Raw genomic sequence first — 17,259 nt, 5'->3', positions numbered from 1 at the left:
TCGTTGAACTTGAGGTTGGCGTACTCCTGCTTCAGAAGCTGGGCCAACGCCTTCTTTGTGTGGTCGGAACCGACGCGCATCACCGTAATAGCCTCCCACGCCTCCTTAGCAGAGCTCTTCGCCCTCAACGGCTCCCTATACTCTGACGGTACAGCTACGAGGATAGCCTCCAACGCTGACATGTTATCTTCTTCATTATCGGTGCCCTTGTCAACAGCATTCTAGAGCCGCTGGACTCTGAGCTTGACCTTTATGGTCACCGACCACTCTCCATAATTGGTAATGGGGATGAGGGTCCCGATCTTCCGTCAGGTTTAAGATAAACAACGATTTATTCGGAGAGCGACACACCGATCCGGTTTTAGATCACAAAGGCCCGAACCCTGCAAACTTAGCACCACGTCTCCTCTGGTTATCAATCGTGTCACAATCCGGTTGACCTCGTCAAGAAGGCTAATCCCTGCTACGAGTCGAAGAACACAAGCAAGAACAAGATAAAACGCAACTCAATTGAAGTGATAATTGCAGATAAATGATTAAGCACTCGAAGTTCGGGTCTTGCAAACCGATAACGGCGACTGTTCAATGACAGATTGATCTAAAACAAAACCCAAAACCTAATGTATGTGGTGGCTACTGATTATATAGCCTAAGGGACGTCCAAGGATCCCTCTTCACGTCCTAAAGGTGTCCCAACACGTTACAAGGACCAACGGCCCAAAAGACGACGACGCAGCGCCATGACAGATTCTAGATGTCAACTTATTTCAACTATTCCTGTTGATTCTAATGTAATTTTGATGTTGGACCACTTTCATTGGTTTCCTTATGAAATTATCTTTCTATCCATATATGGATCATAAAAAACAGAGTTTATATGCGACCTGGACGTCCATTTTACTACACGCTGGTCCTGGAGTCCAAGATGAACTCGAACTCAAGTTGGATTGGGCCTCCGGCTTGGCTTGGACGTCCTTGCTGGCCTCCTAAGGTGGTGGCCAAGGAGGAGGACGTCCAAGGGCTTTCTTGGTGGGTTCTCCAAGTCCTTGGGGTGTGCTCCCACTTAGGCCAGGGTCCCAAGGATGAATAACAAGCCCATAACGATAGTGTAGCTCCTAGCAGAAACAGCGATAGAATATCTTGATGGTTTAGAGACCTTGCTGATGTGATATTGAGATGAGACCAGATCTATTTAAAATCTTATCAAACAAGCTTTCTATCAAGTGCTCATTGATCTCGATCGCACTCTAGATGGCTGAGTTATGGCCTTCCCAATGAAGCACTGTCGAGCTGCCGATGAACCGAAAATTCAACTTTGATGAACTTGCACGTTGAGACATATTTGTACCTACATTCAAATAACGACATGTACATGTGGAACCAAGTGAATTGTACTAAAAATCACTATGCAAATGTAGAAACGAGCTCACCTTATAAACAATGATCATATCCGATGGTGTCATGTCCTCATCAGTTGGTGCGAGTCAGCGTCAGCCAACTGGTGCCGCTGACCTCCCACACCGTGCGAACATCAGTGCCACTGCTATCGCCCATCTCCGAACCGCCCGTCATCGTCAGCAGTTAGTCTGGCGACGACGCTTGTACGGCTTCAATACCACTTGTTGACCCACAGGATCACTGGCTCAGGTGAGTGAACCACTCACCAATCTTGCCGAGCACCCGCTAGTGTTGCCGAGCACCCACTAGCCGTGCCGACCACGAACAAGCGTTGTCTGTCCCCACACACTATGGCTAGAGCTAGAAGAAGAAGAGAGAACAGAGTATACACACAGTAGAAGACACCAGCGTTGGTCGAAACCCTGTATGAGAGATGGCAAATCTGAACTCTGTTTATTGTATTACCGTGGTAGTCTATTTATATAACTCTATCCATCTAGTCCTGGTACAACGCACATGCTGTAACAGTAACTAGATAACATACATGGTTGACTCTGCGCCGGCCTCTGCATGTGGCTATAGTGCTGTAGGTGGGTCGTGCGGCGCCTGCACCTGCAGCGGCTACAGTATCACAGCAGGGGACCTTTTCGGCGTTGCCTTCCCTTACTGTGTTCACACAAGGAAAACAGTAGTTTATTCTAACACTCTTTAAGAGTGGCTGATTAGATGTACCTGCAAAAAATAAAGTAGAACAATGAACATGTTCACGTGAAACGAATTGTAGGAATGTACTGCAATCACAAAACATACCAATGGATAATTGATTCTGGGAAGTAGAAGGAACATCTTGAGGAATATGGTGATGGTGCAAACTCAGATTACGCCTCTTGAGGAAGTCAACAACTTTTGCGGATAAACTATGGATGTTAACATTGAATTTTGATCTAAATTTCAGATAAGAGTTTTTATAGCCTCCATTCATTCTTGGTCTGCATACTGATTGGTCATGTTTGAATGGTTTAATTGTGTAGCAAACTTGTCAAGCAACTGAATTCCTTCTGATAGAATTTCCTAGCAAAGTAAAGCATAGAGACTTGTAACTACAGAAACTCTGAATGAAACATTCTGTTATGCTACTCAGACTAAACAAATAATGCATTATAGTGTAATACTTACAATAGAGCTAAGGTAATCATCTGGGGATATGCGTTCCAGCTGAGCCTGCGTCTCTAGATGATCCTGCCACCCTCTTGTGTAACAAACATCATAAGCCCGTCTCACCTAGTTAACAACAAGTGACAGTTTCATAAGTAAACTGTACATGGACAAACAAACACTGAGAGAGAGGGGTGTTATTTCTTTCACCTCTGTATTGCCAAACAACATTAATTTGTCCTCGCATGTTCCAGTGCAATCTGATAGGATCAGCTTACTCATAAAGTCAGGCAAGTAAGCACTTACTCTGGGCAATAAGTAATGATAAGGAGTTGATGGCCCAAAGTTCAAATTATCCAGATAGAAAACCTATACAAGCAATGTGATAAATAAATCAGTAGTGTATCTACGCCAACTGAGTGAGAAATATTTTCGACTCACTAGATAGCACATGAGCTATACCTGCAGTAAGAGGCTGCAACCAAACAGTGAAATCTTTTTGCTTCCATCGTTGAACTGTGCTCTAGCATGAGCGGAAGCTCGATCAAGTGTCCAAAGCACAAGAAAAGCCCAGTTTACATCTGCTGGCTTCACATCAGGCAGAAAGTTCTTGATAAGGTGCAGAGGAAAGTCATGCTGGAGCTCAGGGGCCAAAAGGTAACACACAGAATACAAGACACTAGCAATACTAAAAGCATCCATCTCAGCAGCACTGAAACCAGATCCATAATCTTTGCTGAGAATTTCTTCAAGGAAAAACATGGTGAGAGATGATGAACTGGAAACACTGAAGAGTTTCTGCTTGAAATCATTAACTGTGTCTTTGGACTGCTTGAGGGCGAAGTGAACAGAACGACCCTCAAAAGGAATACCAAATATTAGATGGACATCAGTATTTCTGATATGCAAGTCAACACCTCCATCAAGGTGTATACACTTGTTCTTGAAATCAAATCTTTGGTAAAGCCATAGAGAGAGGTCATCATTGAGATTTTCTAGCGCTGGCAGCTTCAGAAGACCAGCAAAGCCAATACTCTTGAGTACGTTTAGGGTAAGCGGAACATGGCCTAGCTGGAGTATAGGGGCCTCTGTTTTAGAAGACTGGCCTATCTCTAGGGCTGATCCAAGCCTTTTGACATAGGAGAACACTGCTTCTCTGGACGAGTTGGTCTGCTTCGCCTGTCATTTACAGAGAAGAAGGATTCAAGATGACTGACAATGATGCAAGAAAACCTAAAAAATGTTTGTGCAGTAAAAATGGAAGAGAGTAACATACATTTCGATCTCAAATTGGGGAAACAAGAACTCAGAAGCAGAAGAACTTAGGGACCTGAGTGGATGAACACTGGAGTAATAAGGAATTGGAGAAGCAAATGGAGAGTCAGAAATGAAAGAGCAGCGTGTCGAGGGATAAAAGGAATAGAGTTGTGAGAATGGACCAAGAGCCTGCCGTTCAAATGGAAGAGTACGAAGTAAAGATATAAAAAAGGTGTCACCATGCCGCTTGCATTGATGACAAAAGCGCTACAGTTCATTTATAGGAACTTGATGATGACAATATACAGTGCATGTTCGATCCAGAGAGTTGGTAGAGCGTGGGAGAGGATTTTTTTTATTTTTAACATTTTTTAAACTATTTTTAAATCTGATGTTGTTTAAATTCTTTTAAAATTAATATTTTTGGTCGCACTTATTCGCATGACGAGGCAAATTAACATTGTCGCGTCATGTATGGCAGCACGACGGGGGTAGCCACGTGTCAGGCAGCAGCAGCATTGGACGATGATGTGGCCGGGCTGCCGCGCCGTGGATCATGGCGCGTCGGTGCCGCGCCACCGGTCATGGCGCGGCTGGGCCCGACTAAACCGTCGCGCCGCGGGCTCCCTCCCTCTGTCTGTTGCCCAACTGGAAGTGAGGGCGCTCGAGGCACCCGCGCCGCTACCTCCCGACTCCCCCGTGTCCGGCCGCCACCTTTCCCTCCCTTGCCGCCCCCCTCCCTACCTTCCCCAAGCTCCTCCTCGGCCTCAGTCAAGGTAACAACGCTCTTATTAGTAGTTTGAACGGTGGATTAAGGATTAGGATTGATAGCTAGGGTTTGGAGGAAAATATTAGTTTGAACGATGGATTCAAGGATTAGAAGTATGTTTATTATGTTTAGTATAAGGTTTATTTTTGTTCTTATAAGTGTTGGTTGTATTACTTTAGTTGTAATTACCATGTTTAGTGTAAGATTTATTTTTATTCCCATAAGTATTGGTTATATTACTTTAGTTGTAATGCAAATGATTCTCCTTTACATTAATTTACGATGTTTCGATTGATGTTAAATTACAACCATTTTATTAGATGCAAGGCATGTATCTGGTGCAGTTGTGGCGAAAATGGGGTCATCCTAGAGAATGGTACCCCGACACGTCTAGCAAAGATGCCCCCGTCCCTCCTGACCTCCCAGTCCCTAACTGTGACTGTGGTTGTCTGACCGACGTGTTTCAATCGAGACATCCGGACACAGCGGCTCGTTGCTTCTACACATGCAGTCGTTTTAATATAAGTAATTCCTTCCGTATGTTTTTTTCTTCATTTGTGTTACTAGGTTACTAATATTTTGTTGGAATCTTGTTATGTAGGCCCATGAGACGTGCTTTTTGTTTCAGTGGATTGACGGTGCAGACAAGTTTGACCTAAGATACCTCCTTTTTGATGATTGTTGGAGAGGGAGACATCTACGTGAGCACTTTGAGCGGTGGGTTCCACCTCCCCCTAACCCTTCACCAATGACAGCTAAGGAGAAGCACTTAGCCACAGTTAGACGACTCGAAGAACCTCCTCTGTGCTATTACGAAGATCGAGCTATGATAAACCCTGATAGTATGTTGGAGTTTGTGTGTCCAAACAAGCATGAAGTAAGTGGACAGTGTATCTGTTGAAATGTTGAGCTATAGGTGTTCATGTACTAATGTCACCTCTTTTAGGTGTTTGCATTTGTGAAGTGTCGTTTCAAGGAGTGTCTCTATGGTCCTAAGGATCAATGGTCGTGGCTCTATGGTCCTAAGAATCAATGGCCGGAGCCGCCAAAGGAAAAGGAAAAGAAAAAGAAGAAAGAAAGGGTAATTTTTAAAGCAGCACCTGTCATGTGCGAATGTGGTGTTAAATCCAACTACAGCCTAGTCCCTTTAGAGCTTGGAATAGGCCATTATTGTGGCCATATGGTTGACTATGATGAGGTTGGTTATTATTGTGAAAAAACATGAAATCGTATTTTTTTCTTTTGCTAAGACTTATTGATGAGGACATCACTCATTCGGATGTACCCGCTGTTCCTCCAACCGTCATGCAAGGTCCAATGACCCAGGCTCGAATGTACTCATGCATAAGCGTACAAGTGAACACACGAGCTTTCCTACGGCTTGAGATCAACATCTCAAGCAATCCACACGCTCCACGAAGAGACTTGGGATTAGCTCCCTCTCTCGCCCTGCTTGTAACCCCCTACTACGAGCATTTCGGTGCAAGGAATACAAGATCGACCTCTCGAACTGGACGTAGGGTACCCATTACCCAAACCAGTATAATCCTTGTGTCTCTTTGCATCACCATCCGGGATTGGAAACACACAGTACAAATTTACTAGTTGGTTGAGGACCCACTGGTCCAAAACACCAACAGTTGGCGCGCTAGGTAGGGGCCTCTGCGTGTTAGTTTCGTCATCCCAACAAGTTCTGGATGGCAGACCCCATATGACCACTGTGTCTCGGCACAGTGATCTAGTTTGGGAGCCTAGAGTTCATGTCTCTAGGGCATGAGTACGACATGGTACTCCTTACGCCCCGAGCTCCACCGACCGACGATGATGTCATGCACCAGCAGCCTAGGCGTAGGCGGTGCCCGGGTGGCCGCTCTCGCCGTGCTCGCTAGGCACGACGCGAGCAGGGTCACCCCGACACCACGCGAACTCAGGGTGACACGCCGCTCTCCACCAGTATCCCATGACCAGCTATTGGCACAAGGTCGCTGGTTGGGGACCTGTCTAGCCTAAGCTGGACAAGGGAAAAACATCGGTGGCACGCGGCGATGCCCCGTCATCAAGCTCCGCTCCACCACTCCCTAAGGAGCCGACTTCGGCGGAGCAGAGCCCGGCGATGGCACCATCCCCATACCCCTTCGAGTTGAGAAATGCCACCACTTCCTATGTTTACGCCTACGCTTCTGCTCACGTGGATCCCTCAGGACGCCGCCAGCGCTTTGCCCTCGACTTCAACACCACCATGTCGACCCATACCCACACTGACTCCTCGGAGGAGGACGAGGCATGGGCCGGAGTGGATTTCTCCGAACTCCACGACCCTGAAACCATGCGCCGCTTCTTGGTCACAAGCGACTATTGCTTTGGCTACTCCGACTCCAACGACGAAGGTGCTTACGACCCCACTCGTGAGTGCTTCCATATCGGGCTTGGGATGCCGAGGACGAGCGAGGAGGACGAGGGGGTAGGTAGCCGTTCCCCGCTTCGCCTGGGTGCAGGCGTTGCCACACCTCCACGTGTTGTCCTACCAGCAGCGTGGAACGAGAACCTCGCCCCGCGTGACCTCAACGCCCAGACCTAGAACAGCTCCATGAGCTCTAGGCCAAGGTTGAATAAGACCGACTCCTCCTGTAGTAGCTTCGAGACACTCTCGAGCAGGAGCAGCGAGGACGCGGTGAGGGCGGAGGAGCCCGATAGAGGGCCCACGATGTGCACCACCGCATCAATGAGGACGAAGGGAGTGAGCAACCCCCAATCTTCAATCACGCTAGCCAGAACATCATGGCTACAGCGATGCTAGTCCGCACGATGCCCGAGCCCTCCACCACAGAGGGGCGATGGGTCCGCGGCAAGCTCCAAGATCTCCTCGAGACCGCCACAGTGCAGCAAGCCAAGAGTTCTACCTCTCGACGGCGTGGAGGTGCCTCGGACCTTCCCATGGCACCACCTCAATAGAATAGGGAGGCCTTGGTATGTCCCGAGCCTGCTCGGGCACCGATAGCCCCCCGGGTCCCCTTGCTGCTCGACCGCCTTGGCAACCAACGCGAGGCGCAGGGAGAGCATGAGGTGGTCAGCAGGCAACGACGCCACGACAATGAGGGGCCTACCTGGGGCTACCATCTGCACCGAGGTGGCCGTTATGACAGTGAGGAGGACCACAGTCCTTCTCCTGAACCACCTGGCCCTCGAGTCTTTAGCAGAGCCATCCGCACTGCTCATTTCCTGGCCTGGTTTCGGCAACTAGCCAACCTCATGAAGTATAGCGGCAAGACCAATCCCGAACTTTGGCTTGCCGATTACCACCTGGCTTGTCAGCTAGGTGGCATGGATGATGACCTGCTCATCGTCCGCAACCTCCCCTTGCTCTTGTCAGACTCGGCGCGAGCCTGGCTCGAGCACCTTCCTCCCTCACAGATCCATGACTGGCGTGACTTGGTTAGGATCTTCGTCGGGAATTTCCAGGGCACATACGTGTGCCTTGGAAACTCCTAGGACCTTAAGAGCTATCGCCAGAAACTAGACGAGTCTCTTCGAGACTTCATCTGGCGCTTCTCTAAACAGTGCACCGAGTTGCCCAGTGTCAGTGACTCAGAAATCGTCTAGGCTTTCCTCTCCGGCACCACCTGCTGAGACTTGGTCCGAGAGTTAGGCCGGAACGTGCCGCGCTCGGCTGTCGCGCTCCTCGACATCGCCACCAACTTCGCCTCGGGCAAAGAGGCAGTTGGAGCCATCTTCCCTGACAATGATGCTAAGGGGAAGCGGAGGGACGAGGCCACCGAGGCCTCGGCTCACTGCCTCCCTAGGAAAAAGAAAAAGGGTCGCTAGGGGAAGTAGGAGATCCTCGAGGCTGATCTAGTCGTGGTCGCAAAGCATAAGAATCCCCGAGGCCCTAGGGGCCCCGAGCTCTTCGACGACATGCTGAAGAAGCCTTGCCCTTATCACTAGGGCACGGTGAGGCATGCCCTTGAGGATTGCACCATACTTCAACATTATTACGCCAAGCTTAGGCTCCCCGACGATGATGCCAAGAAGAAGGGCGCCGACGACTGGGACAACGATAAGGATGAAGGGTTCCTTGAGGTGCATAATGCCTTCATGATCTTTGGCGGACCCTCGATGTGCCTTATGGCGTGCCAGCGAAAGAGGGAACGTCGAGAGGTCTTCTCAGTTAAGGTGGCCACCCCCTGATACCTTGACTAGTCTCAGGAAGCAATCACCTTTGATCGAGATGAGCACCCCGACCATGTCCCAAATCCTAGGCAGTACCCACTTGTTGTCGACCTGATCATTGGCAACACCCGACTCACCAAGGTGTTGATGGACGGAGGCAGTGGCCTCAACATCCTCTACGCCAACACCCTGGAGCTCTTAGAGATTGACCGATCGCAGCTCTAGGGGGACGCCACGCCTTTCCACGGCCTTGTGCTAGGGAAGCGCACGCGACCCCTCAGGAGCATCAACCTTCCCGTCTGCTTTGGCACCCCCTCCAACTACCGCAAGGAGGTCCTTACCTTTGAGGTGGTTGAATTTAGGCGAACCTACCACGCCATCCTGGGGCGACCGTTCTACGCTAAGTTCATGGCAGTCCCCAACTACACCTACCTCAAGCTCAAGATGTCGGGTCCCAACGGCGTCATCATGATTGAGTCCATGTACGAACATGCATATGACTGCGATGTCGAGTGCATCGAGTACACCGAGGCTCTTGTGGAGGCCGAGACCCTCATCGCCAACCTCGACCGACTCGGTGGTGAGGCGCCTGACTCCAAGCATCGTGCGGGGATGTTCGAGCCCGCGGAGGCCATCAAGCTCATCCTAGTTAACCTCGCCTACCCTGACGACCGGGCGCTAAGGATCAGCGCCACTCTCGACATCAAATAGGAAGCCATGCTCGTTGACTTTCTCCGTGCGAATGCTGATATGTTCGCATGGAGTCCCTTGGACATGCCGGGCATATCGAGGGAGGTTGCCGAGCACGCCTTGGACATTCGAGCCAGCTCCAGGCCGGTGAAGCAGCGCCTACGCCGATTTGACGAGGAAAAACATGGGACCATCGGTGAGGAGGTGCAGAAGCTCTTGGTGGCTGGATTCATCAAGGAAGTATCCCATCCAGAGTGGTTGGCTAACCCCATGTTGGTCAGGAAGAAAAGTGGGAAGTGGAGGATGTGTGTAGACTACACCAGTTTGAATAAAGCCTATCCAAAAGTCCCCTTCCCATTACCTCGAATCGATCAAATCGTTGACTCCACTGCGGGATGCGAGACCCTATCTTTCCTTGATGCGTATTCCGGTTACCATCAAATTAAGATGAAAGAGTCTGACCAGCTCATGACTTCTTTCATCACCCCATTCGGCATGTACTGCTATGTGACTATGCCTTTCGGCCTCAGAAACATGGGGGCCACATACTAGCGGTGCATGACCTAGGTCTTTGGCAACCACATTGGGTGAACCGTCGAGGCCTATGTGGACGACATCATGGTCAAGTCCAGAAGGGCCAGGGATCTCATCAACGACCTGGAGATAGCCTTCAAATGCCTAAGAGAGAAGGGCATCAAGCTCAACCCTGAGAAGTGTGTGTTCAGAGTCCCCCAAGGCATGCTCTTGGGATTCATAGTCTCGAAACACGGCATCGAGGCCAACCGGGAGAAGGTCTCGGTCGTGACCAGCATGGGACCAATCTGAGACCTCAAGGGAGTGTAGAGGGTCATGGGATGCCTTGCGGCCCTGAGCCGCTTCATCTCACGCCTTGGTGAAAAAGGCCTTCCTCTGTACCGCCTCTTGAGGAAATCCGAACGCTTTTCTTGGACCCCTAAGGCCAAAGAAGCCCTCGCCAAGCTCAAGGCACTACTCACCAATCCTCCCATCCTGATGCCACCAGCCAGAGACGAGACCCTCTTACTCTACATCGCCGTAACAACCCAAGTGGTTAGCGCAGCCGTGGTAGTGGAGAGGTAGGAAGAAGGGCACGCTCTACCCATCCAACGACTTGTTTACTTCATCAGTGAAGTGCTCTCTGAGACCAAAACGCGCTACCCCCACATCCAGAAGCTAGTCTACGCCGTAGTCCTGGCCTGGCGCAAGCTGCGTCACTACTTCGAGTCCCACCCAGTGATCATGGTATCGTCTTTCCCCTTGGGAGAGATAATCCATAACCGGGAGGCCTCAGGTAGGATAGCCAAGTGGGCTGTCGAGCTTATGGGGGAAGCCTTGACTTTTACGCCTCGGAAAGCGATCAAGTCTCAGGTCTTGGCTGATTTTGTGGCGGAGTGGACCGACACCCAACTGCCACCTGCTCAAATTCAGACAGAGTGCTGGACCATGTACTTCGATGGGTCCCTAATGAAGACCGGGGTAGGCGCGGGTCTGCTCTTCATCTCGCCCCTCGGAGTACACATGCACTACATGGTTCGGCTCCATTTCGCCGCCTCCAACAATGCAGCCGAGTATGAGGACCTCGTCGATGGCTTGCAAATCGCCATCGAACTTGGAGTACGGTATCTTGACATCCGGGGCGACTCGTAGCTCGTCGTTGATCAAGTCATGAAGGAGTCAAATTGCCTCGACCCCAAAATGGAGGCGTACTGCAAGTTGGTACATCACCTAGAAGACAAGTTCGACGGTCTTGAACTCAACCACATCATGCAGAAATACAACGAGGCCACGGACGAACTGGCAAAGATGGCCTCGGCATGGGCTCTGGTCCCCCCGAACGTCTTTGCTAGGGACCTCCACAAGCCTTCCATTGACTACGCCTCAGCAGCAGAAGAGGGCCCATCGGCCGAACCCACCGTGGGGCTCGACGCCCCCTCTACTGCCGAGACTCCTTCGGCCGAGCCCGAGGTCATGGAAGTCGACACCGGGCCTCTCCAGACCGACCAGGACACGGACTGGCGAGTCCCATTCCTTGATTGGCTCGCTTAGGGAGAGCTTCCTAGTGACAGGACCAAAGCCCGATGGCTTGCGCGACAAGCCAAAACTTACGTCCTCTACATTGGCGAATTGTACAGGCGAAGTCCCTCCAGTGTCCTCCAACAATGCATCACCACCGAGGCAGGCCAAGCCCTACTTTGGGACTTGCATGCAGGGGCCTACGGGCACCATGCGGCGCCTCAGACGCTCATCGAAAATGCCTTCCGCCAAGGGTTCTGCTGGCCGACGATGGTTGCCGACGCCACCAAGTTAGTACGCTCCTGTGAGGGATGCTAGTACTATGCTCGACAGACACACCTCATGGCCCTGGCCCTCCAAACCATCCCCATTACATGGCCGTTTGCCATGTGGGGGCTCGACATGGTTGGGCCTCTATAAAAGGCCCCCGGGGGCTACACCCATCTACTGGTAGCAATCGATAAGTTCTCCAAATGGATCAAGGCTCGTCCAATCAATCAAATCAAATCTAAGCAAGTAGTGATATTCTTCACTGACATTATCCACAGGTTTGGGGTCCCTAACACCATCATCACCAACAACAGGACACAGTTCACCGGCAAAAAATTCTTGACGTTCTACGACGACCACCACATCCATGTGGCCTGGTCAGCCGTAGGACACCCAAGGACCAACGACCAAGTAGAACGTGCCAACGGCATGATCCTACAAGGCCTCAAGCCAAGAATTTACAACCGGTTGAAGAAGTTTGGCAAGAAATGGCTCGCCGAACTCCCATCGGTCATCTGGAGCCTAAGGAACACTCCAAGCCGAGCCACGAGGTTCACACCTTTCTTCCTAGTCTATGGAGCCGAGGCCATCCTCCCCACTGACTTGGAATATGATTCCCCGAGGCTATAGGCCTACAATGAGCAAAGCAACCACACCACCTGTGAGGACGCCCTCGACCAACTAGAGGAAGCCCGAGATGTTGCGCTACTACACTCGGCCAAATACTAGCAAGCCCTATGGCGCTATCAGGCCCAGCGCATTCGAAGCCGAGACTTGAAGGTAGGCAACCTAGTGTTGAGGCTGACACAGAGCAACAAGGGCCGCCATAAGCTGACCCCACCATGGGAAGGACCGTACATCGTCGCCCAAGTGCTGAAGCCTGGGACCTACAAGCTAGCCAACGAGAGGGGCGAAATCTTCACCAATGCTTGGAACATAGAACAGCTACATCGCTTTTACCCTTAAATTTCCAAGCATTATATATATTGTTTCTCGGAATACAATTGAGAAGCGTTCTTCAGTTGTTCTAATTTTTTGAGAAACCCCCCCGAGCCCATCGCGGGTCTCGGCAATACGATAACACCATAAGGGAGACTCGGCTTTGCCTCTCCAGAACTGAGCCTCCCTCAAGGGCTAGATGGGTGACTCCCCCCTAAGTCCCACGCACCTTTTTTAAGTCATTTTTTGAAAAAATTCCTACACCAAACTCTCTAGCATGCTCTGATGAATCGGTTGTAAAAAACCCAAGGACCAAAAAGTCTGTTCCAGGGACAGAAGGCCGGTAGAGTCATGAGACGGCCTACGCCCCCAGGCTACTGCACTCCCTCACCACCTTTTGCCCAAGGGACAGCTTAGGTTCCAAGGAGGTTTTTTGCAAAAGAAATCTGATCAGAGACAATAGAGGGCAGAGGCTCGGAAACACAAGAAAAACGACTAAGAAACATGAGTACTTTAAAAAGAGGCCTCGACAGCCACAAGCGTCATGATACAAAGTCAATCCCTATTCTATTTACATGGCCTCTTGGGCCCAGGTCAAGGCTCAGGGCCTCCAGCATTGGCAGACGGCGGGGGAGGGACCACCTCCTCTTCGAGCAACGTTGCTAGCGCCGTGCTGGGGCCTTCCGCCGCCTCCATCAGCTTTGTGACCACCGTGTTAGCCTCCTCGTCATCGTTGGGCAGGACATAGCCATCACTGATGGCCAGGAGGTCAACGCCGATGTAGTGAGAGGCGATGACGGCCAGCGCACGCTTGATGCCCGTATGCAGCGCTCCTCGGAGCCACTCATGCACTGGACCGCTCAATGCAATCAGACGGCTCCCAAGGGAGCTGCCTCACTAAACCCCCTCGACCTCCAGGGCCTCGTAGGTGGTACGGGCAGCACCCTTCAGTGCGTCATGCTCCCCAATCTCGGTCTCGAGCACCGCCTGCACCACGACGGAAGCCTCGGCTGCTCGGGTGACCTCTACCTCCGACTCTATGCCACAAGAAATGGAATGGGGTTGAGCGCAAAGGAAAACAAGCCAAATAGGGATGGAAGCCTACATGACTCACCCTTGGCCTTCTGCTCCCAGCGTCGGGCCTCGACCCGAGAGGCCTCGGCTTTCTCCTTCTTGTGCAGTGCCTTAACCCGGGAAGCCTCGGCCTTCTCCTTCAGGCGCTGGGCCTCGACCCGAGTAGCCTCGGCCACCTTGGAAGCCTCTCTCCCCAACTCTGCATCACACCAGAGAATTAGGGGGCGAATACAAGAAAAGCGAATAAAACGAGGGGAATAGGACTCACCCTCGGCCTTTCCCCTCCAGACCACAGCCTTGGTCCGGGAGGCCTCAACCACCGTAAGGGCCTCATCCAAGCTGCCTTTCGTCAGCTGGTGTGCACTCTGCTCTACTCCTAGCTACCTAGCAAGAGCCTTGCCTGAGGCCATGGCTTCTTTGGCTCGGGACCTAAAGGCATCTCAGTCACTGACCACGCGGGTGAGCTCCTCCTCCAACTCCTTGACCCACGCCGCTAGAGGGGCAACCTACTCCTAGGCCGTGGCCACCTCGACCTTCGCATCGGCACAATGAAGGCGGAGGTCCTCCACCTCTGCGCTCCACACCGACAGGAGCTCATTGGCACCGGCAAGAAGGCCCTTCTACCGCTAAAGCTGGTCCCAGACGTCCCTCTCTCGTCGGAGAAAGACCAACTTCCTAATGGATCGGGTCTTGAGCTCCTAGGGGAAATAGAATAGGGGTCAATCCCTACAAGAAAACTCAGAAAAAGACAACACTGCGTGAGAAAAGAAAGCACGAACCTAGGCGACTCTGGGCAGATCGTCGGCCACCACGGACAGTGCCATCCGTAGTGACTGCTCCACCAGCTGGTGGTACTACTCGAAGGTGTCCTAGTGCCCACCCTCCCCACCCTCGGCTGCGTCCTCAAGGGTGAATAGAGGCTCCGCCTCAGGGTCATCCCAACTCTGCCATAGGACATACGAGTGATCCCACCCGCGGGGCTCGGGTCGTACCCACGCGAGGGCCGAGCTTCCCTCACCCGGGGTCAGAACCGACTGTTCCACGGTGCCGGCCACCTCGGCGTTGGCCATCTCCTGCACCCAGGAAGTATCATCGGAGGAGATCAGAAGGACCTCCACCTCCCAGGTGCTCTCCCGCAACGATGGCGGGCCTTGAACCAAGGGTGCCACCGAGGCCTCCACCGCTTTCATCTCCACTTCCTGGGCCGATGGCCTCGCCGCAATCACATCAGCCTCGGTGGTCCCGGGGGCTCCGGCCTCCGTCATTGTGGCCTCAGTGGTCCTAGGGGCTCTGGCCTCCACCATCATGGCCTCGGTGGTCGCGGGGGCTCTAGGGCCCACCGTAGTGGCCTCGATGGTCCTGGGCGCCCCAGCCTCCACCACCAAGGCCTCAGAAACCAAGGGGGCCTCGACCCTGGTGGCCTCGGCTACTGAGGGCACTTCGGCCCCATTCGACTCATGGGCCTCGCCCTCGTGGGGCGTAGGTGCTCCCTCCCCCGTCCGTGTCAGGGCTGCCTTGACAGCCCCTCCTTGGGTGGCCGGCTCCTTCGGGTCGGCCCTTGCCGACGCTGCACCACATTGTAGGGCAGCTTGCTCCTCTGCCACCCAGTGGGCGATGGAACCGGGGTTCACCTTGAGCACCTTAAGGGGCGCCAAGGTAGGCACCTCTGTAGGTCGCTTCCGACTAAGAATAGAACACTTGCAGGGTCAGCTCGAGACCGAAGAATGAATGGAAAAACACTATGGTTCTGCCAAAAATATGCTTACCTTGAGCGAGGCTGCAACCGCTTCGGCACGGCAACCCTCGTCTGCAAAGGTGGTGGCGGTGGCAGAGGCATGGCCTCTGTATCTGCCGGCGCCGGCTGGTCCTCTACGGGGGCGGTTGCATCGCCCCCGCCGCCACCTGCTCTGCTACTGCCGTCGAGCCCACCAGGCTAATAGCACGCTTTCCCAGCACCCGCGCCTCGGGCGTGTTGGCCTTAGCCCTGGGGCAGGCGATTGCCGACCCCAGGACAGCTCCTCCTCCTCCTCCTAGGAGCGCCAAGCTACTTGCCAATGCCCCAGGCACTGTCTCCTCGATGTCAGGGAGATGGTCTAGGGGACCCCACCCTATCTCGCACTCGTCATCTCTGTCCGAGGCATCCGTCGATAGCGACGGCGAAGGGGACTCCTCCAATGGGAGACCATCCTTCCTTTGCTACCGATGGCGCTTGTCCAGTTCCTCACGCGCAAGGATCTTCTTTGTGCGCTTCGCTGCCTTGGCGTCCTTCTGCTTTTTCTGTGCCTCAGCGTGCACCCAGTTGATCGCCCGCCGCCTCGCGTCCTTGGGAATGGGCGGTGGGGAGGCTCGCACGTCCCTCATCCCCTACAGGAACGGCGAATGTGGATAAGGGAATGAGAAATAATGAGAGATAGAGAAGGCTCGAGGGCTGTAGTGGCACATGACTTACCAGTGAGAGGAACCCCCACGATGGACGAATCACGAGGGTGGTCAGACCACCGCTCCTCAGCTTCACATCCACCGTCTCCCTCACCCGGCAAAGAATTTCCTCATCAGAGAGAGCGGAGGCAGACATCTAGATGCCCATGATCAGCTCATCCGGCCTCATCTTGAACAGGCGCCGCCACCGAGCCATCAGTGGCAGCACCCTCCGGTGGTGGAAGGCGACCACGACCATAGCCACAGTAAGGTAGCGGTCCTGCAGCCTCTGCGGCCCCTCAAGGAGCGGCTGCATCTTGGGCTGATCCTCCCTTGGGATGCCATATTTCCACCTCTCTAGGCAGCTCCCCACAATCCGCCCAGTGTAGGGGGGAAGTCCGCCGTCGTCGTTGCGGAGATAGAACCAGCTCGTGTACCATCGATGATTGGTTGACATGAGCTGGGCTGGGATGTAGAGGTGCTGGCAGTCCTGGCGCACTTGGAGAGTGCAGCCACTGGCCCTCACTGCCTTCCTCATGCCCGACGTGCCCGTTGGCTTGGTGGTATGCCCCGCCTAGAAGAGATGGAGCCACAACTCCCAATGGGGAGCAATCCCTAAATACCCCTCGTAGACAGCGACGAAGATGGCCGCCTACGCGATAGAATTGGGGTTGAAGTTGTGGAGCTCCACGCCATAGTAGTGCGGGAGCGCCCACATGAACTGGTCCACTGGGACATCGAGGCCATGCTCGTGAAAGGACACGAAGCTCACGACGTAACCGTCACGAGGCCTTGGCTCCGGCTCGCCCGACGGAGCGATCCACTCTGGCCTATTGGGGTCAGTCACTGGATGAAGGAGTCCGCCATCGATGAGCAACTGAAGCATCTCCATGGTGACGTCGGATGGATCCCAAGGGTCCACCTCGATGACAATGATGTCACCAGCCATGAGTGTGGTGGAGGGTTCGAATGCGGCAGTGAGTCTGTCTCTCTCTCTCTCTGGCTCGCCCTTCTCCCTTCTTCTTCCCAGTGCTCGCTGCTCTAGCGATGGCTCAATGGGGGTGGAGCTAATGCAGGCAAGGTAAGGTGGG

Source organism: Miscanthus floridulus, chromosome 3 (assembly GCF_019320115.1).
Source record: "Miscanthus floridulus cultivar M001 chromosome 3, ASM1932011v1, whole genome shotgun sequence".
NCBI lineage: Eukaryota > Viridiplantae > Streptophyta > Magnoliopsida > Poales > Poaceae > Miscanthus > Miscanthus floridulus.
Note: the sequence above shows the minus strand (reverse complement) of the source record.